Genomic DNA, 23,119 nt, shown 5'->3' on the forward strand with positions numbered 1-23,119 from the left:
TAAAAACGTTAAAATGTATTACTGGTACACGAAACCTTAAATTAGAGTGAATAAATGAAGTCTCAGCACACCACTTCTGAAAGGTTGCCAACCCCTGACCTAGTGCATGGTGCCCAGTATTTTCAGCTCTCATTAAAGTTAAACAGGCACTCAGCTCTTTGCAAGATTTTCATCTTCAGGCAGCAAGATTTTCGGAAGCAGGGTCTTTTATTTCTGAAAAACACCATGCAAATTGATGATACTTATGATAGAATGGCAGTGTCTTCTGTTGACACACCCTGTTAGCAGGTGTTGGACCCTACACGGACATGCTAATTTAGGCCTTGTTTACACAGAAATTTGCACCAAGTTCTTACTAATTTGCTATAGCAGGTGCAGCTTGTAGGGCTTGGGGGGATATTTTGGGGGAAGACGTCTCCAGGTGGGCTCTTTCCCGGTTCTTTGTTTAACACACTTGGTGGTGGCAGCATAGGGTTCAAGGACAATGCAAAGTTTGTACAGGGAAACTCTTTCTGGTGGATACCAGGAAGACTGGCATCCTCAGAGACAGTTAGTAGTTCCAACTAAGTACCGGGTAAGGCTATTAAGCTTAGCCCATGATCATCCTCGTGGCCATGCTGGGGTGAACAGGACCAAAGACTGTTTGGGGAGGTCATTCCACTGGGACGGAATGGGCAAGGATGTTTCTGCCTATGTCCGATCTTGTGAGGTAGGCCAAAGAGTGGGAAAACCCCAAGACCAGGTCAAAGCCCGTCTCCAGCCACTTCCCATCATTGAGGTTCCATTTCAGCAAGCAGCTATGGATATTCTGGGTCCTTTTCCGAAAAAGACACCCAGAGGAAAGAAGTACATACTGACTTTCATGGATTTTGCCACCCGATGGCCGAAAGCAGTAGCTCTAAACAACACTAGGGCTAAAAGTGTCTGCCAGGCACTAACGGACATTTTTGCCAGGGTAGGTTGGCCCTCCAACATTCTCACAGATGCAGGAACTAATTTCCTGGCAGGAACTAGGGAAAGCCTTTGGGAAGCTCATGGGGTGAATCACTTGGTTGCCACCCCTTACCATCATCAAACAAATGGCCTGGTGGAGAAGTTTAATGGAACTTTGGGGGCCATGATAGGTAAATTCGTAAATGAGCACTCCAATGATTGGGACCTAGTGTTGCAGCAGATGCTCTTTGCCCACAGAGCTGTACCACATCCCAGTTTAGGGTTTTCACCATTTGAACATGTATATGGCTGTGAGGTTAAGGGGCCATTACAGTTGGTGAAGCAGAAATGGGAGGGGTTTACATCTTCTCCAGGAACTAACATTCTGGACTTTGTAACCAAACTACAAAACACCCTCCAAATCTCTTTAGCCCTTGCTAAAGAAAACGTAAAGGATGCTCAAAAAGAGCAAAAAGCCTGGTATGATAAACATGCCAGAGAGCGGTCCTTCAAAGTAGGGGACCAGGTCATGGTCTTAAAGGCGCTCCAGGCCCATAAAATGGAAGCGTTGTGGGAAGGCCCATTCATGGTCCAAGAGCACCTGGGAGCTATTAATTATCTCATAGCATTGCCCACCTCCAACCGAAAGCCTAAGGTGTACCATATTAATTCTCTAAAGCCCTTTTATTCCAGAGAATTAAAGGTTTGTCAGTTTACAGCTCAGGGAGGAGATGACGCTGAGTGGCCTGAAGATGTCTACTACAAAGCGAAAAATGATGGCGGCATGGAAGAGGTGAACCTCTTCGTGACCCTTGAGCGTATGCAGCGACAGCAGATCAAGGAGCTGTGCACTAGCTACACGCCGACGTTCTCAGCCACCCCCGGACTGACTGAACAGGCATACCACTCCATTGACACAAGTAATGCTCACCCAATTAGAGCCCAACCTTACCGGGTGTCTCCACAAGCTAAAACGGCTATAGAACGGGAGATCCAGGATATGCTACAGATGGGTGTAATCCACCCCTCTGGCAGTGCATGGGTATCTCCAGTGGTTCTAGTTATGTTTTTGCGTGGACTACCATAAGCTAAATGCTGTAACTCGCCCAGACAACTATCCAATGCCACGCACAGATGAACTATTGGAGAAACTGGGACGGGCCCACTTCATTTCTACCTTGCACTTAACAAAGGGATACTGGCAGGTACCGCTAGATGCATCTGCCAAGGAAAGCTCAGCCTTCACCACACATGTCGGGCTGTATGAATTTAATGTGCTCCCTTTCAGGATGCGGAATGCACCTCCCACCTTCCAAAGACTTGTAGATTGTCTCCTAGTGGGATTAGGAGAACATGCAGTTGCCTACCTTGACAATGTGGCCATATTTTCGGATTCCTGGGCAGAACACCTGGAATATCTACAAAAAATCTTCGAGTGCATAAGGGAGGCAGGACTAACTTTTAAGGCCAAGAAGTGTCAAATAGGTCTCAACAGAGTGACTTACCTTGGACACCAGGTGGGTCAAGGAACTATCAACCCCCTGCAGGCCAAAGTGGATGCTATCCAAAAGTGGCCTGTCCCAAAGTCAAAGAAACAGGTCCAATCCTTCTTAGGCTTGGCCGGATATTACAGGCGATTTGTACCGCAATACAGCCAAATTGCCACCCCACTGACAGACCTAACCAATTAGAAACAGCCAAATGCAGTTCAGTGGACTGAAGAGTGCCAGAAGGCCTTTAACCAGCTTAAAGCGACACTCATATCTAACCCTGTGCTAAGGGCCCTGACTTTGACAAACCGTTCCTAGTAACCACAGATGCGTCCGAAGGTGGTGTAGGAGCAATCTTAATGCAGGAAGGACCGAATCAAGAGTTCCATCCTGTCGTGTTTCTCAGCAAGAAGCTGTCTGAGAGGGAAAGTCACTGGTCAATCAGTGAAAAGGAATGTTATGCATTGTCTACGCTCTGGAAAAGCTACGCCCATACAATTGGGGATGGCGTTTCCACCTGCAACCTGACCATGCTGTGCCACAGTGGCTTCATACCACCAAGAGAAATAATAAAAAACTTATTCAGTTGAGTTTAGCTCTCCAAGATTTTGATTTCAACATACAACACATCTCAGGAGCTTCTAACAAAGTGGCTGATGCACTCTCCCGTGAAAGTTTCCCAGAATCAACTGGTTAAAATCGTCCTTGAGATGTGGAAAATATTATTAGTCTTTATACAGTTGGTAGTCTATTTAGAGGTGCATGTGTCTTATTAATTCTGTTTTCTCCTAGAGCTCCAGAAAGAAATCACAGCCAGTGTGTTCACCCTATCTGTGATCTAGAGGGCGTGTCATAAATATAAAGGGAAGGGTAATCACCTTTCTGTATACAATGCTATAAAATCCCTCCTGGCCAGAGGCAAAACCCTTTCACCTGTAAAGAGTTAAGAAGCTAAGATAACCTCGCTGGCACCTGACCAAAATGACCAATGAGGAGACAAGATACTTTCAAAGCTGGAGGGGGGAAACAAAGGGTCTGTCTGTTTGTGTGATGCTTTTGCCGGGAAAAGATCAGGAATGCAGTCTCAGAAACTCTGTTAAGTTAGTAAGTAATCTAGCTAGAAATGTGTTAGATTTCCTTTTGTTTAATGGTTGGTAAAATACGCTGTGCTGAATGGAATGTATATTCCTGTTTTTGTGTCTTTTTGTAACGTAATGTTTTGCCTAGAGGGATTCTCTATGTTTTGAATCTGATTACCCTGTAAGGTATTTGCCATCCTGATTTTACAGAGGTGATTCTTTCATCTTTTCTTTCATTAAAATTCTTCTTTTAAGAACTTGATTGATTTTTCATTGTTCTTACGATCCAAGGGTTTGGGTCTGTGTTCCCCTGTATAAATTGGTGAGGATTTTTATCAAGCCTTCCCCAGGAAAGGGGGTGTAGGGTTTGGGGGGATATTTTTGGGGAAGACATCTCCAAGTTGGCTCTTTCCCTGTTCCTTGTTTAACACGCTTGGTGGTGGCAGCATAGGGGTCAAGGACAAGGCAAAGTTTGTACCTTGGGGAAGTTTTTAACCTAAGCTGGTAAGAATAAGCTTAGGGGGTCTTTCATGCAGCTCCCCACATCTGTACATTAGAATTCAGAGTGGGGAAGGAACCTTGACACAGCTCCTTAACTCCACCCTGGCTATACAGGTGGGAGTGACTCTCTGAGCAGAGGGATTAAAGCTTCTGAGGCAGAGAGGTCCTTTCGGGAAATTTAGGAACAGCCTAGTTTAAGGCAGAAACTGACCTTTATTTGGTGTTATTGTTATTTTGACTGCCAATATAAAAGAACTCCAAGAACATGGGTGAGTTTGGGCACTAATTCTGATTATTGTTGTTCCATGATATATAGCAGCATAAAGACTGTGCCCATTCACAGTGTGATGTAAATATTAAAAATAATAAATAACTAGAATGCCATACACACACATCCCCTTTGTACTGCAAAACCGTGGTACAAATCATGGCTGATGCATCCTGTTCTGGATATCATAGGTAAAACACATTTTAAATAAATGGTTGCAGAGAAAAGAAAAGCTCAGAATTTCAGAAAGACAAGTGGGACAACATAAATCCAGAAACCAAACACTGGGACTTAATGGAGTTAAAATATGTTTAATATGCCTGCAAACTTCTCAGGAGAAAAGCTTGCATGAAAAGCCATTAGCTCAGCATTTTTGAAAACTGAAACAGCCTTGTACCAATGCCTACATATCATGGCTATTGGACTTTTTAGAGAGGCAAAATAGTTATTCTTGTCCACTTTGTAATAAGCAACATCTCACTGACTGCAGAAATACTGTGTAAGAGATAGTGGGGACTCACCCTTACCTAGCAAGGATATTGATGTTGTTTGGCATACTCTGCAACTACTAAAACTGAAATGTATCAATGCACTTTAGTCTACTCCAGAGAACATAGGACCCTGATTTACTCTAGTGTAAATGGAGATCAGAATCTATGGAGCTACTTAAGATTTACCCTGCTGGAAATGAGATCAAGATTTACCACACTGTGTTTAATCACTTGCAAAAACTCTTTGCTGCCTAGTATAGTCCCTCTACCATGGATATTATTCCCAAAGTGATTAACAGAGACAATATTCCTGATGACAATAGCCACTTATTATTTTCAAATGCTGACAAGTCTTAAGCTTTCTGCTTTGATTATAAGTGTGATTCTACATTTAAATGATAGACACAAAGAATTTGCCATACCAGACTGGTTCAATGATCCATCTAGTCAAGCATGCGGCCTCTAGCAGTGTAGCTATGCCTTCTGAAGAAAGTAATACAATCCCTATATTGCTCCTGGCCAACTGTACAATGTGGGCAACTGTGAGGACATTTCTTTTCTGATCTCTGCAGCAATCAGCTACCGCTCCGAAGCATGTGAATTGATTGCTGTTATTAACAGTTATTATTGCCCATGAAATTATCCAGCCCCTTCTTAAATCCACTGAGATCATCTGACTCTATTACACACTTCTAACATTGGATTCTGGCTTGTCACATGTCATGTTATTGATTATACAGCAACGATAAGGCTAGAAAATGATCAACAGAAATGGAAACAATATCATTTCAATTTAAGTAACAGGAAAAAATAGCCCTTTCATTGCCATCCGATCTCAAGAATAGAGCTCACATCTACGAAAAGGTGTAGAATCAAAATAACCAGAAATCTTCAAGTTGCGCTAGAAAATACTTGAGCCAGAAATTATTATTATTAACATGTTTATTATGGTAGTGCCTATGGGCCAACCAGAAATGGGGCCCCATTGTGCTAGGTGCTGTACAAACAGTGTATTCGATGGTCCCTGTCCCAAAAATTCAACTACTGCAAAAAAAACCAAAACCAAAACAAAAAAACAGGGATGTATTAGAGGATTGACTGTGCACCTGAAACAGTTCTACTGATAGCATCACTGTTAATAAACATAATGTAACCGGGAATTACCTTGTGTTAACAGTCACTAAGTATAACCAAACTCCTCTCATAGCAACAAATGAAATCCATTCTATAAACAGTCATCTTTTTGAACATGAAACAAAAATATCATTGCACTATTCAGACACCAAAGTGACAAACTGTATTAAACATTCCAGTTAAAGGATCTCTTCAGCTTTTCAGTTGTACAATCTAACCCCTTTATTCATGACTGCATTTCCTGATATTATATGAGCAGGAAAAATAATATGTACCAATAGCACCATCTTCATTTCATACTACAATAAATGAAAAGCAGCTCAGAGGACCCACTCCATGTGCAAGACAAAACGTTCTCTTTCAAGAGCAGCATTAGAAATGCATGCTCCAGCACTTGGACAAAGGTTGTATAATATTTTTATATTTAATGATTTTAGCTGCTCAGGAAATGTTCTCTAGCCATTACTACAAAAGCAGAAGTTCTCTTTGAGCAGCTTATTAATAGCCAAAGGTAACACTTGTGCACTGGTGGGGGGAAAGCATCAATTTTTACCAGCCTTTGCAAGTGCTACATTCTTTTCCACAGTCTTTCGCTTGCACTGTCAAAATTGGCTTCCCCCCTGCATGCTTAGTCCAGGCATCTGGGAGAGGGGAGTTTTTGCAATCAGCTCTTACACACTCTGCGAAGAATGGCAGAAAAGTAAATTTCCCTTGCCAGCTGTTTAAAAGAGATTATCAAGGTTGAAGGGTCCAAAATTAAACCTATCGGGGCAAATTCTTTTTGGGTTACACACATGGTCCCTCATTATCTGCAATGAATTGGAATGCAAGCAACAGAGAGTGGTTTTTGTTTTAATATGCCCTCCTGGATGACACGTGCACGCACAGACACACACAAAAATATATACTATCTGCCCTCTCAAAGAGATCTGAGCTGGGCGGAAAAAAAATCTACAATGCAGCCATGCATGTGCATGTGACACAAGCACCTATATATCACACTCCCCCACTGCCCTCCTGTTGGGTCCATTCTTGGGAAGAGATTTGAAACACTCTCCAAAGGCTCTATTTGTCAATGAAGGCTGTGTGAGCTACCTCGGCTGCAGAGATTACTTCCTGTTCACAGGAGGTACTTTGCCTTCAGAAACAACAACATAATGGCAATTTCAGCTTTCTGAGGTCACCCAACCTGCCCTCTGCCCAAATATTGGTGTCACCAAATCTGCCTCGCTCCAACCACACCAGTTTGGAAATTTGGCCCCCCCTCCCCCCACCACCACAAAATGGCTATCGGAGGGGAAGGTAGGAGAGATCTGTTTCAGTTGGAAGATTTCCCCTTCCAACTCAAATGCTTTTCCTAGCAATCAGTCCAAGCAGGAGGATTTTCCCCCAGTTGCCTCCAAAACTCGGACAACTAAATGGTGAGGCAAGGGGAGGGAAGACAGAGAGGCAGAAAATCAAGCTCAGGGCCTATTCTCCTGGAGTGACTTCCCTGGAAAGCTGGGGTTGGGAATGAAGAACCAGGCTCAGCAATGAGTGCTGGCTCAGCAATGAGTGCTGGCACAGCTTGCTTTCATGAGCCCCCAACCTGTGAGCAACTCCCTGCTGCATGTACGTGGCTTCTCTCATTATTTGTTATGCTTGGTTTTTAGCTTAGGCCAAACTCTCCACTGAGCAACTCAGCCCATCAAACAGCCAACATCTACAGCATCTCAGGGCCTATGCACCTCAGAAGAACACATGTAACTAAGGCTGCTTGAAAAGAATGTCACTATGCTGCAATCACTGTAGCATATTGAACTGGAATCTCCACTGGCTCCATGGTGTGGCATATATCCAAATCATGCCAAAGTAAAACCATAGGCAGCAATGCAAGCAATGCCAGTTTTTTTAAATAACACTCCAGTAATCAAGTGACTGTAAAAACCTCTCTCTTTGTTCTCTTTGTACAGGCCCTAGCACAATGGTGTCCTGGTCCATGCTTAGGGATCCAAGGTACTGCGGTGATACAAATAATAATTATTTTAAGGGTAGGGCAATTTTCAGACTTATTAATTACAGTTGGGTCCCTGTAAGGTAGGATATTCAAAACTGTAAGTAAATACGGTTGTCTAGTACTGATCTTACTAGAATTCATTTGCACCATCCATCAAAGACGCAAAACAAGGCATTCCAAAGTGGCAGTTTATTATGCAGGAACATATGCAAGGCAAAACATTTTTCTTATTTAAAATTTGCAATGCCCTTTATCCAACCTCCGACTCATTATGCAGACTTGGTTCACTTTTCTTGGTGTCAGTTTCTGCATAGGTAAAATGGGGGTAACAGTTCTCACCTCCCCCGCAGGGTGTTTACAACAAATACTAATAATTCATATTTGTAATGCACTTTGAAGAAGCGATAAGAAGCATCACCTAGCTATCCCAGGCATTTCTAATTCACTCCTCACCTTGGCTTATAGGCACCAGTTAACATTAGAGAATGAAGGAAGGGTGCTGTGGTAACTTGGAAGCCATCCAGGCTGTTTGTGGAAGGGAGGTATGCAGGATACAAGGCACAACAGGGAACACGGGGGAGGAGTGTGGCTCCTACGGCCAGTAGGGGAAGAGAGACTGAGTATCCCACCAACACAAAGTGTAAAAAGCAAGGCGATGGGTAATTAAGTCATTCAGCACCCCATCTACACACTACTTATGTTTTCCACTGCAGCACTTTATATGTAAACATGGCTTTAGTCTCACCAATACATTTCCATCACCCCCATCTCCCATTATGTTCACACTCGTGCTAACTAACGTGGAGCCTTAGTTCCAACCATAAGTATAATAAACAAAGGAGCACATATGTGCACCGATTTGAACAGTGTAATTTCTACATAAAAAATCATACCAACTCTAGAGCAATCATAAGCATGGATCGCCTGTTCACACATGCTTCCCTAAGCATTACAGAAAACAGTCAGAGCTGCCCTGTGCAACCTGACATCACCCCTCACTTACTGTTCACACATACACCAATACAAAACCACATACAGAACTGCATGGAAAGGCAATTTATGAAAGCCACATTAACCCGATATTAATAATCAAAACACAGGAAACTAGGTTAGAGTTCAAGGGTGCCTGTAGGTGTCCAGGATGAGGGTGGAGCCACCTGGACACCTGGTGGTGAAAAGTAGGTAGTTCAGGCTGAGAAGGAGAACTGATGAGTGCAGGGTAGATGTTTATTTCCTCTTTTTATGGTCAGGGTTCATGGAACATGAAGTCTAACAACCTAAACTCAATGTAAGCTAAGATTTTTTCAGGGAAATTGTTAATAAATGTGATTTTCAATGAACAGCTGCCCCTTCCACTGAAGGAACCATACACCCCCTCTGGCCTGTATGAGAGCAGTGGCCATGCTGAAGTATCCAGGGCTCTGAAAAGAAACCATTTGGGCAAAAGGAGAACTTCCCTGCTTTGTAGTAATTTGTCTCTCTTTTGTGGGCCTGCCTACTTGAGAGCAATAACACTCTCTCACATAAACAAGGCTAGGACATTACATTAGTATAACTGGGAACCTCAGCATCACCCAATTTACCATATAGCCAAACTGACTAGTTAGGACCCGTCACTGTACACAAGCTCTTAAACAATTCCCTCAATATTTCAGGCATTTGTGATTCTGACTCAAGGTTTGGCCCTTCTGCTGAGATTGCGTGTGCACATGCCTGCCTGCCTGCCTATATGCAACTGGGCCTATCCTATCCATATTTGTGGAAGAATGAAGGAACTCATGCAGGGTTTTGGCAAGATGAAAGGGAAAACCTTAATTAAAATGAGTTTTAAAAACCATCACAAAATTTTTGTTAGTTATTCAGATTAGCACCCATCCTAAAATTACTCTCAGTCTAAAATGTGCTGCCTCTCTTCAGACACGGTTAGCTTTGCATATGAAGCCTTGAAGATGTCAAAACCCATGCCAACCTAATAAAATTAAAATAAGTACATTCAATACAGTGACTAAAATGAGGCAGACCTTTGGAAAAGAGCCTCTTCATAACTTTATTTTGTGCAAATTTCCCTCTATCTAATCCATCATCATCACTCCCTGAGGCAAGTTGTAGCTAACCGAGGGCCTCTTATTTGGGAATAGGCCTATGGCTATCTCACTTCCTGGATGATTTTCAGGCTCAAGCCCTTACATTGCAAGCTCCTTAGAGCACAGACTGTGTAGAGCAGGTTCTCTAGTACACTGTGGCCATTATGTGTCACCTCACAGGCAGAATCCAGACCAAGAGCTACGTATCCAGCCCAGAGAAACTTCCCCCAATGCAAGAGTGATCCTCTGGTGGGAAACAAAAAAAACATTTCTATGGCAGATTGATTTAAAAAGCCAATAAATTGGAGCTCTTTGAAGCTGTTCATATGTTTGGAATGTTAGAGTAAGTTCCAGCAGAGATGGATTAATGAGATATCAATGGTGCATGATAAATGCAATTTATCACATGGCTCTGCAATTTATTACATAGCTATCGCCATTATATATAAGACAGTCACACACATACACACAAACACCAAACACACATATACCTCCTCCTAAGCATTTATTTGGCCAGAATCCTAAGCCAGTCCTACAACAACAGTGAGAGCAACGGAAATGAGTCTCTTTATTAGCATTTCATTATGCTAATAATGTTATGTTAATAAAATGTTCTATTACAACATCCCCACTACCCTTCTCCTTTCATTACACACAGATTTTATGATGTTACACACAGGAAAAATACCACTTTCTCTGACCTTTCTTCAATAGCTTGTTCTTTATTTCTATTCAACCAGGATCCCTGATGAGTTCTAAACAGCAAGGAGAGGATATCTGACCATTCTCCTGCAAATCCAACTCTTCCTATACAACTCCAGTTCTGTACGGATGCTATTTCTCATACCCAGACTTCAGTTTCTGAACAATCACATTCATGCGCCATGACTTGATGTAGCAATAGCACAACAGGGAAAAGATGCAGCATCACTGAAAAAAGTGTGCTGTTTGACTTATTCTTACTCTCAATCATCACCACTAGCATTTAGACCTAGTGTATTATCTATACTACCTACTATATACCATTAGTTTCATACTGAGTTTTCTTTAGGAAAAAGAAGAACTGAATCAATTTTTTGGGATGATAAACTCACAGCTAAAGAGAAAAACTACAATTACACTTTTCAGCCATGAAAAGTAAATCACATGGTGCTGAAATCCCAGCAGAAAACACAGATTAATTAAAATCTGCACTTTCTAAATCTGTTATTCAACTAAACACAGCTATTAAAAAATGATGTCTTTGCTATACTGTTTATGTACATTCATACCATTGAAATACAGTGAGAAAAAATTAGGGGGATTTGGTTAGCTATTAAAATTGTATAAGAAAAGGAAGTATATATATATTATATATGCTTCCCTTTCTTCTACAATACTTATATGTATGTACAATTATAACATGGAACATTTTTTATGCCAAGCATAACAGGGGGGCAAATAAACTACCTTTGAGCAATAAAAAGTGTTACACAAAGGGACAGATTTTGAAATCAAAGCATTAGGATGTAAGGCAAGTCCTTGATGTGGAAGACATAATCCAGGAAGTGCAACTTTGCTGCTTTGGGTACATACACAGAATGAATGAAGAGGATCTGCAAAGAGAGCATCATGGCAAGAAAGGGTGGTAGGAAGGAGACCTTGAGGAAAGTTAAAGAGGTGATGAATGGATTGCATCAAAGAACACATTAAGCAGGTGGACGTTAGTGCTACCTTAGACAGACAAAAATGGTGGATGCGTATGCAATGACAGAACCCCAGGGGATGGGAGGAAGAGGACGAGAAGTCATAATAGTAGTAACAGGGTGGCAGGCTCTTTTTGTGTGCACTCTATTTGCAGGTTTTGGAACCCAGCATGGAGACGTTGATTGACTCCTGCTGAATCATTATGGCAGGTTCAGCTTGTTAAATCCACTAGGGACGTAGGATGGCTCTCTGGGAAAGAGGTCACTAGTGCCTAGGGCAGAGAGAACTCCACAGGGAAATCCTAGGAAGAGCCAAGAAAGTTGAGGTGGAGGTTTTCACTGGAAACTCAGATAACAAGAATGACGTGAACTCACAAGGAGGGGTTAAGTTTACAATAAATATAGCGGGACAGCTCTTCATCTGGTGTCAAATGACAGCTTCATTGAAGTCAATGAAACCATGCTGGTTTACACCAGCTGAGGATCTAGCCCTCTGTCCACAGATTCTGTTTAAAGCAGGTTGGGAACTCCACCTACTTCCATCATGGGACCAGTTAGTTACAGTCTAGAGCAGGGGTTGGCAACCTTTCAGAAGTGGTGTGCCGAGTCTTCATTTATTCACTCTAATTTAAGGTTTCGTGTGCCAGTAATACATTTTAACGTTTTTAGAAGGTCTCTTTCTACAAGTCTGTAATATATAACTAAACTATTGTTGTATGTAAAGTAAATAAGGTTTTTAAAACGATTAAGAACTTCATTTAAAATTAAATTAAATGCAGAGCCCCCCGGACCGGTGGCCAGGACCCAGGCAGTGTGAGTGCCACTGAAAATCAGCTTGTGTGCCATCTTTGGCATGCGTGCCATGGCATGTCTTCCCTGATCTAGAGCAAGGAACACTGGGTCAAGGAGCATGTTTGCACAATGCATAAATAGTAGTATTTATCCAGTCATAACTCCAGTTCCTGCTATTCCCAAGTAATGGCCACCTGTAAATTGGAGATAAGGCTTAACTACTTCACAGCGGATGAGGGAATTAATTCATTAACACATAACATGCTTTGAGATCCTAACGCTAAATGTACTACAATGGCTCCCTAGGGGCTTGATCCAAAGCCCATTAAAGTCAACGGAAGGACTTTCATTGACTTCAGTGGGCTTTGGGTCAGGCTCTATCTGCGTAGAGAGTCACTTTATTAAATCCCTTGGGGAAGCACACTGAGCCTGAACGATGGTATATTAAACAGACCTCAGTGCTTGCTGTGAAAACGCCCCAAAGCCCCTCTCTAACTACTCTCATCCTCTGACTCAATGGAAGGTTCTGCACACAGTATGCAAAACTGGCAGAGTACAGCTCCCAGTGACACATTGTCTTGTGTGAAAAAAACATGACATGCCTGAAACAAAAGCTCTCTTTTCTTTTCTTTTTTTTAATCCCCAAGTCTACATCAACGATCAAAGTAGAGAGCCGCTTGCTCTGTCACTGAGGGAGGTGAAATTGCCATGATTTGAACACAACCTAAAATGCACTCTGCAATTCAACTCAGTCATTATAAACATACTTCACAGCTCTGACACAGCTGTTCCTCCCCTATGGAACAGAAAATAATATTCAAACCTCACTCCTTTTTAGAGAGGGAGAAAGCATGGAAGAGCCCATCCCTCCCCCGAATCTTTCAGAAATAATTTCAGCTTAATATATAATTAGTATTATATAATATAGCAATATATTAATATTAGCAATAATTCTTTGTGTTTATATTAGCATACAAAGCCCCTGATAATCTAGGCTCACTTCATCTCAAAACTGCTCCATACCATGAGCATTGGATAGGCGCTCAAGTGTTAAGGCCCAACCTCAGTCCTATGATAATTGGGCAAGATTGCACTGATATGATGAGTTGTAAATTTGTACCCACTCTCACTAGGTATGAATTTGGTGGGAAAGCTGCGAAGTGAATCCCACTGTCAGATTGTAAATTCTAAATCACAGACTGTTCATGTCTTTATGCAAAGCCTAAAATGCAGATTTATGGTGGTCTTCTAATGCCCACTAATATAACATATGGCTATAAATTAGCATATATGAAACTGGAGACAAGACTGTAAATGCGTTTAGTATTTATGAGCTTTTAATCAGCAATAAGAACATCTGTTTTGAAATCAAAAAGCCCGTTTTGAGAAAAGCAAAATTTGGAAGAAAAACATGCTGATACATTTTATGAAGTTTTTCCCATAAAAGCTCTCAAAAGGTTGACCTGACAAAATCCCTCTAAAACCTCAGTCCTAAGGAATCATAGGAACTTCTAGTCTATTGTATGGCAATGTATAATCAGCTATGTGTAAAAGGTGTATAAGGTGTGGTGAGCTATTGTTTCAGAAACTGGATGGAACATGACAGAGCACTGCTTGACAAATTTTGTTGTTGCTGGCTTTTGAACTGAACACCTTGATCATTACATAAGGTTGCTGTTGTCTATCCATCTCCCTACCCACATTTAGCATACAACCCTTTTACAAATTCCTGAAAAAAAGAGGACCCAAGGGAAGAAACACAATTAAAACCAAATGTGCACCATTAAAGAATAGGAGTTATATTATTGTCAGGATAAGCAAAGTACCACCTATAATCTCCTATTACAGGGTGAAGGTTTTAATAAAAAGAAATATGAAGCGCTCACATTTTTATCTTTTCTCAGAGCCAGAGATGGTTTAATTAGTTTGATCTCTCATAAACCGGGAAAAAAACCCACCATTAGAGCAGTACCCCACTGGTGAATGATACAACCGTGACAACTACTAAAAAAGGTTTTCTTGGAGAAAGAGATCTAGGCTTTTCCACCTCCTCCCCAAATACAATTTCTTCATAATTCCATCCTAAGCAATTCCCTTCAGCTGCCTAGTTTAAATCAGCAGCATTCCTAGTTTTCCCCTCCCTTCCAGCTGCTCAAATAAAATAAAATAAAATAAATAAACAACAATAATAAAAGATGTGAAAGAGCAGTTACTCATTTTACAGTAACTGGTTCTTTGAGATGCGTTGTGCAAACAGATTCCACCTCGGTGTACATGCATCCCATGTGCATTGAGATCAGGTTCTTTTAAATAGCAGTGTCCCCTGGGGCCAGGTGTACAGCCCAAGTACCCTCTCAGTCCTCTTAGCCCAGGGCATAAAGGAGAGGGCAGCCACAACCTGCACTCAGTTCCTTCACCAGTCAGAATTCCACAGGAGCAGGACTCTGACCAGCAGAGGAGGAGGGCAGGTTGTGGAATCTGAGTGGACAACACATCTTGAAGAATCCCAGTTACAATAGGGTAAATAATTACTTTCTGCTTTGAGTGACAGTCCACACAGATTCCACTCTTGGTGACTAACACACGCAGATGCCTCAGTGCTCAGAGGTAGGTGAGCAGAGGCCTACTTCAACAGAGAATGCAGGAGAGCCTTACCAAAATTAGCATCTGACCTAGAAGCTTGCACTAGGGAATAATGAATGTGAAAAGTGTGGAATGAACTTTGCATTGCTGCTAGGCATATCTCCAATGTGGCATGAATGCTAACTTATACAGGTGGGTCTTAGTCAAAACGTAACAAGTCTGATTCCTGACACAGGCAGAGACCCATTTACATAGCCTCTGGTATGATAAGGATTACCCCTTTCAGCACAGGTCACAAAGAGTCTAGGTGCACACCTGAATGGCTTGGTTCTATGCAAATAAAATGACAATGGTCTCATGACATCCAAGGAGTGCAGTCTCATTTCACATGGGGTACAATGTGGTTTAGGGAAGAAATATGGGAGATGAGTAGACTGATTGATGTGGGAGTTGAAAACCAATGCATTGGCCAGATAGAAAATCAATTCTGTTTGGCTTAGTATGGCAGTCTGGTTGAAGGTTTCCCACCTTGGAGCATGATGTCATTCTGTAGCAGAATAGCTTTTTTCAGTAAGCATCAGCCACCTTCCAGATTGTCAAGTGCAGTGATGTCAAATCCAAGTGAAGGATACAACCATTGTTCTGTGAGATCAGATCCAGTACGACCAGTAAGGTGATGGGTTGCCATACTGACAGATTCACAAGGCCAGAGTATCAAAACTGCATGTCGCGTGCTGGGGCTATCATGATAACCTGACACATGTTGCCTCAGTTTCCTCAAGACCTTAAGCATCATGGGTATCAGTAGAAAAGGGTACAGAAGTCCAGAATCCCACTGGATGAGAAAGACATCTGAGACGAAGCCCAAACTCATGCCTCCCCTAGAGCCCAACCTCGGGCACTGGCTGTGGTGACATATTACAAACAGGTCCACCTGCGGGAATCCCATCTGCAAAAAGACATTTAGGAGGACTGAGGTCTTGAGGAATCACTCAGTTCTTGGATACGTTTCTGCTGAGATGGTCCGCCAGTGTGTTCTGGAGGCTGGGGAGGTGTAGAGCTACTGATGTAACATGACAATTAATGCACCTAATCACAGATATGTGTGGCTTCCTGGCGAAAGTGAGAGGATTTGGCTCCCCCTCGCCTGTTGATGCAGTGCATGGTCAGTTGACCCACAGAAGGTTGCAGAAGCATGAGTAACTTCTCCTGTATTACCACCAGCTGTATAGCCAACATCTCTGCCATTCTTTTTAGCATGTCCTGGAAAACGTGGAGCTCATCCATGGAAGCAGTGGATGGGGGTGTTATATGCTTTGTCTGGGGAGGAAGATGAGATGGTCAGAGGCTGATGAATGACTGAAGAGTGGCCATCTCCACTGTGTTCCTCCTCATCCTACACAAGTTGAGAGAGAAGAGCCTGAGATCACTGGATCTGCTCCTTTGGTGAGGAGAATCTACCTCTTGAGACTTAATGAAGCCAGCATTCTAGCAGAGGGGTTCACACCCCAGGGAATCCGTAGGGCCATGGTCGGTATGGATAGTGAAAGGGTGCGTCAGTGGGATGCTCTCTACATGTCCCTGATGATCTTCTGGTGCCCCTCAGAGATTCTTCCCAGGTCTCTGTGCCAGACTCCCACTGTGCCACCCATGGAGGACAGGAGTGACCTCTCGGGAGGAAGCGCTGCTGTATTCCTCTAAGGATAAGGAGAAAGTGTAAATCTCCTGAATGGTGGAGTAGATCTGTCCGGTCTACTCTGTCTCTCAGAAGGTACCTTGGGTGGTTTAGTAATGACCGCTGTAGCTTCTCATTGAGAGGCGAGTCTGGTGCCGCTGCCACTAAAAGATCTCTTGTATGGTACCAGCATAGAGAGTGTGTGAGCTGCCGGAACAGACGACTCCAGTGGTAATGAGGAAAGGGGTCTCTGTACGGGATCGCTCAGTGCAGTGATTCCCAGTGCCAGTGTGGATGGTGCCAAGATGGTCAGTACTGGCATATCTGATGCTAGTGTCTTCCTATCAGTACTGAAGGCAGCATGGTCCTTGAACTAGGAAGAGACCATCCGCACCAACTATGATTTCAGTGCTCGGGCATGGGTACAGGACTTCATGTTAAGGCTTCTGGAGGAATGAGCCTTATGAGAGGCTCTCTGTCCCCTTGTTCTGAGACGGTATTCAGTGCCAGCCCGAGTCCAAAGAATGGGGCTCCTTACAGTTCCTTTCTGAACGCATCACCAGTGTAGCTGATGAGAAAGGCTTAAGCAAAATGGCCTGGGAGCCTGGAGTGGAATCTCGGTTCAAGAGGATACTGGCTGCATGGGTTTCTCTCTGAGGCTCTGCCAATTAATCTTCCACAAGAGCTTCAGCTTCAGCCCTCTCACCTTCTGTGTCCTCTTAGAGGAGGCTTTCCAGATCAAGCAATACACCGGAGCATGGCCCCTCCAAGGCACTATAGCCATTGAACACTCCTATCATCCACAGACCTAGCAGTGTTGCAGGATAGGCACATCTTAAAGCCCAGTGATTTAGGGTCAGATGTTTTAGGCTACTGTACAGTGGTGGGAGGGAGGTGCTTGTACCAGGAGGGGTCAATTACAGGGGAGAGATCCCTTATACAACATAAAGCCTATCACTACTCTGTTCTAAAATGAAATCTCTAAAGCCAACTGTCAAAGAAAACCTATCAGCACTAAACTGACGCTAACAATAAACTTTTCCTATGAGTAGAAGAACTGTTAGATACTGTGATGTTCCAGGTCTTGAATCCAGGCATCTCCTGACAGCTGCCACATCCTGGGCTCCACCTAATGGCTACTAAACCCAGGTAAGCTGGAAAGCTACTAGGGCTGTAGCTCCACCCAAGGCATCAGCCATGGGACCTCTGACTGGAGGATCGCCTGGCTCCACCGATTGGTCCAATTACGCTATTTAAGCCAGGAAGAGGAACAGGAAGTTTGGCCAAGTAACAAGATGATTTCCTGTTATGGCTGCATTGAATCCTGCTTGTGCCTGCCTCTTGCACCCAACGCTGTTCCTGGTTCCTGCTCTGCTGTTGGCTCCCGCCTTTGCTCCTGTTCCCACTGTGTTCCAGCTCTATGCTTGATCCTTGCTACTCTCCTGCCCTTATGCCTTGCTTCCAATCCTCAATGACCAGTCCTGGCTCTGACCCTGACCTCTAACTTCTGACCTTGACTCCAGCTTGACTCCTGGCTCTGGCATTTGGTATCCGACCTCAGCTCTGATCTTCAGCTTGGATTCCTGGTTCTGACTCTGGCTTGACCTCTAGCTCTGGTAACTGGCAGTTGACTTTGGTGCTGACCTTGGCTTCGTTCCCCAACCTGGACACCCACTAGACCTGACTCCAGCTCTGACTACTAGGCCAGACTGCCTACACCCCACTCCATAAAAGCTAAACACCAAAAGCAAGGAACGCAGACATGATAGAGTTCTGTCCGACACCGCAGGCAGTAGGAAGGAAATTAATCCAGGCTGCAGTCACCCCACCCATTATATCCTCAGCTGTGGGGAGTGAGAGGGTATGCAGGGCACTGGCGCAACCCCAGCGGAAACAGCTATTCAAAAGAATCCAATTTCATGCACATAAAGCACATGCCAACCCTGAATACACTGTGCGTGGACAACACATCTTAAAGAGCATACGTTTAGTTAGCCCGTGATCATTCATTACATTCCTTGAAAAAAATCAATTTGGACTAAATATTGTCACAACATAATCCATCTGTTAAAATATATAATTTTTTGTAACACATTTGGAATTCAACAACAAAAGTGAGAATTACAAACAAGGAGTCCATAATAAGCCTCGATATAATTATTAAGTAAGATAAACTGGCCTTGGTATTCAGTGCAAGAACGTTATTTGTGGCTTAATGAGAATGAAATGTAAAACGCATCTGTAATTTCCACTGAAATATATCACAGAAAGTCAATTCAGTCCACATCACTTTGCCAACACAGCTCTCATTATTAAGTGGGTTTGCAATGACAGCAAAATGCTTCTTAGTTCCAACCCTCAGGATACATAAAAACATGGCTCAACAGCTATACTAGTACAATAGATTAATTTTCCCAACAATTATATTTTGGTATCTTACGTATTTTCATGGTTTATTTTACCAATTGAAAGGTGGTTGTTTTGGGAACTTGGTTCATTGCAATGAGGTTTAGTACATCAATTCCCATCCATTTGTATATTCCAGTACCATTACATCAGGCTTTTTTTACTCTAAATTCCCTCTATCTGCCATAATGATGAGCTTTGTGCTGGTTTCATGGGCTAGCCCATGTTTTAGCTTGGACTGCTCCACAGCCAGAGTCAATATATTAATAAGGGAAGCTCAAGCTTCACCCTGGGTAGGAGCTTGCACAACTGAATGTGAGGTGGAGGGCGCTGCCTGGCACAGCAAAGTTTTTCATCTGGTAATATGGATTACCTGAAAAGATTGGAACCCAATGCTTTTCTGTTCCTTAATAACACATAAGATTACTAATCTGAGTGAAGTGGAGTATACAAAAATAATCAGTGTCAAAACGGTGTAATTACTAACACAGACCAAAAGGTGCTGAGAAATCAGGTATTGGGGTGGAAGAAATAATGGGAAATAGTTAATATTTCTTCTATGGAATCTCATTGGAATGGTAGCTCTTCAGATAACCAGAGGTTATTAGTATTGTGATAGGGTCGGGCCAGATGTCTACAGGAAAGTAACAGAAGGCAGATATATTAGCCCCAGGTTAAGTAGGTCCCTTTTTTCCCTGGGTAAGGTAACAAGGAATGTTCCAGGACAATCAGGAACCTTCTGGAGACAATTAAGACAGACAGGCTGATTAGAACACCTGCAGCTGATCAAGAAGCTGCTAGAATCAATTAAGGCAGGCTAATCAGGGCACCTGGGTTTAAAAAGGAGCTCATTTCAGTTTGTGGTGCATGTGTAAGGAGCTGGGAGCAAGAGGCACTAGGAGCAAGAACGCATACTGTTGGAGGACTGAGGAGTACAAGCATTATCAGACACCAGGAGGAAGGTCCTATGGTGAGGATAAAGCAAGTGCTGGGAGGAGGCCATGGGGAAGTAGCCCATGGGGAAGTAGCCCAGGAAGTTGTAGCTGTCGCACAGCTGTTCCAGGAGGCACTCTAGACAGCGGCATTCCACAGTGCCTTGGGCTGGAACCCAGAGTAGAGAGCGGGTCCGGGTTCCCCCCAAACCTCCCAACTCCTGGTCAGATACAGGAGGAGTTGACCTGGACTGTGGGTTCACAAAAATGGCCAAACTAAGGGCTGCCATGAAGCTCCAAGCCGAGCAAATCCGCCAATAAGCGCAAGACCCACCAAGGTAGAGGAGGAACTTTGTCACAGTATATTCACAGTTAAAGCTATCACGTTAAACTGGCTGAGTTTGTAAGGGGGAAGGGAGATGCCAGGTTGTTTTAAACAGAGAGTTGCTAAACTTCCCTATGTACTTAATCAAATTGAACATGCCAAGCACCTGATTGAGTGAACTGGGCTTTTGTGACATGAAGAAACAGCCTATAGGATCTCAAAAGTGTTGTCACATTGGGAGGGAGGTAGGGAGGTTGGTTTTAGGTAGGAGGAACGTAGGAATAGTCCAAGCATCAGAAACATGTATTAAACTAGAAATGCCTGAGAGTCGTGACCTCCAAGTAGGATAATTGAAAGGAATTGCACGTAGGTTCTCTTCTTCCCATAGGTGTCACCACAATCAGTGGAATCATTATCCAGAGCAGTAGAACTCCAATATGATTTGTACAAGTACATTATTTGCTACAAGATCTGTACTTGGTTTCAAGGCAATATCCCTTTGCTCTATGCCTGCCCCAATCCTATCCACTCCCCCAGTGACCGTCTCCTTTCACTTTGCTCCCCTTCTATTTTCTTCAAAGTGTGTCCTTCTGATTCTCCTGCTGGACCAGCAGCCCTAAGAATGCATATCTGGAGACAGCATCTCCGCTTCACTTCTCTACAGTTGTTATAACACCCTGGCACCACTTAGGACCTCCAGCAAAAAAAGCACAAGCACTGATTCGACTGAGATAAGCATAGTATAAGAACCTATATAGAATTGTACAGAATAGTGCCTCTTGGGCTAAAGGAATAACACTCCTTTAGCTGTAAGGAGCACTGTTGTTGCAGCCATATCAGTCCCAGGATATTAGAGAGACAAGTTGGGTGAGGTATTAGCTTTTATTGGACCAATTACTCTTGGTAAGAGAGACAAGTTTGTTTCCCTTACCAACAGAAGCTGGTCCAATTAAAGATATTACCTCACCCACCTTGTCACACATACACTAAGCCAATATGTTTTACACATTCTTTCTGAGTCAGTCCTGGAATGTTGTATGATTGAAACATGACCATTTATATAATTAATATTGCCACTGTTAAACTATTGCAACAAATTTTATACAAAGTATGTCACGTAAGGTGTCATACTTTTTTTTAACCCAACTCCAGAGCTGTCAATGCATAAGGTGAATCACCGCTCTGAAAAGTTACGATTTGCACAGTAAGATTATCCTGCTTGTATGCATGTATCACCTTTGTATCTAAAGTTATAAATATTGACTATATACCTGTATTTCAAATGCGTTTCCTCCTGCGTTAACACCCACAAAATAATTTACATCCAGTCTGGCCAGCACATTGCGAATGAACTATTAAGAAACACTTAGCTCTCCCAAGGAACCATAGAAGAAGCTCACCACCTGGTGAGTCTTCCTGTAGACTCTTTAGCAGAAGATGGGTAATGGGCACTCCTGTGAGTCATGGAAGCATGCAAGGGCATGTGACTAGCACATGTGAACCTGGACTCCATCTTGTGCCTGTAATTTTCCACAAACTAAGACTGACAGCAGTCCCTCCACATGGGAGAAGGTATAAAAACCCCTGGAAGCATCGCCATTTTGCCTCTTTTCTGCTCTGATCTCTGGACTATGGACTTACACTAACAGGAGCATTACAACCAATGGACTGAGGACCTTCCAATCTTTTGGAAGTTACCAGAGACTTTACAAGCTAGCAGTCTGTAACATCACTGCTACAAATCTAATCCAGGAACTTTGCAATTATTGTATGTATGTGATTTCTTTGACCATTTTAATTCTCTACTTATTCTTTTCTCTTACAAATAAACCTTTAGATATAAGAGCAGGGGTTCCCAAACCTGTACATGTACCCCTGGGGGTACATGAAATATCTCTCGGGGATACGTAGGAGAAATTGTGTAACGTAGGGTTTTATTTATTTATTATTTTATTTATCGTATTTTCACAATAGGCTATTCAGACGAAGGTTTAAAACTCTGTAGGAATTTGTTACATAAAATACAGTTGTTAATTTACTTCAAGATGTACATGTGAGAACACAGAGACACTGATGTACAGAGCTCTCAACTCCAATCACCGTACAGCGCGGGCTCAGTAGCACAGCAACTGTCCAGTCTAAGTGAGCTCAGGACTGAGTCAGGGTTGTTGGTTTTATTTGTTATATACATTGCACTGTAACTATAGCTGTACGTAACAGTGAAATATGGGCAGATAGCTAAAGATAGGTAGCATTAAGAAGAAGACACAAAGTATCAATGATGAGAGGGGTAGGGGTATGCGGGCAGCTGGTAGAGCTGGAAAGGGGTACGCAATAAGAAAAGTTTGGGAACCTCTCTATTAGAGGATTGGCAACAGCGTGATTACTGGGTAATATCTGAGTTATATATTGACCTGGGTACGTGGCTGGTGCTTTGGGCTCAGAAGAATCCTTTGTTCGATTAAATTGGTTTTAAATGACCACTCAATGTGTAGCGTCTGGGTGATGAAAAAAATGCTGGGATGTCTAAGGAGACTACAGTTTGGACTTCTTGTTAACCAGTATGGTGAGACAGAAGTCTACTTTTGTTGCTGTTTTGGTATTTCTTATGGAAGAATAACCACCAGTTTTGGGGTGAGTCTGCCCTATTTCTCAGCAGTTTGTCCTGAATCTGTGTCCTGAGGCACAGTGACAACTCCCCCATTCATAGATACAGAGGACAGACAGACCAGGAAGAGCAGTGAG

Source organism: Eretmochelys imbricata, chromosome 9 (assembly GCF_965152235.1).
Source record: "Eretmochelys imbricata isolate rEreImb1 chromosome 9, rEreImb1.hap1, whole genome shotgun sequence".
Classification (NCBI taxonomy): Eukaryota; Metazoa; Chordata; order Testudines; family Cheloniidae; genus Eretmochelys; species Eretmochelys imbricata.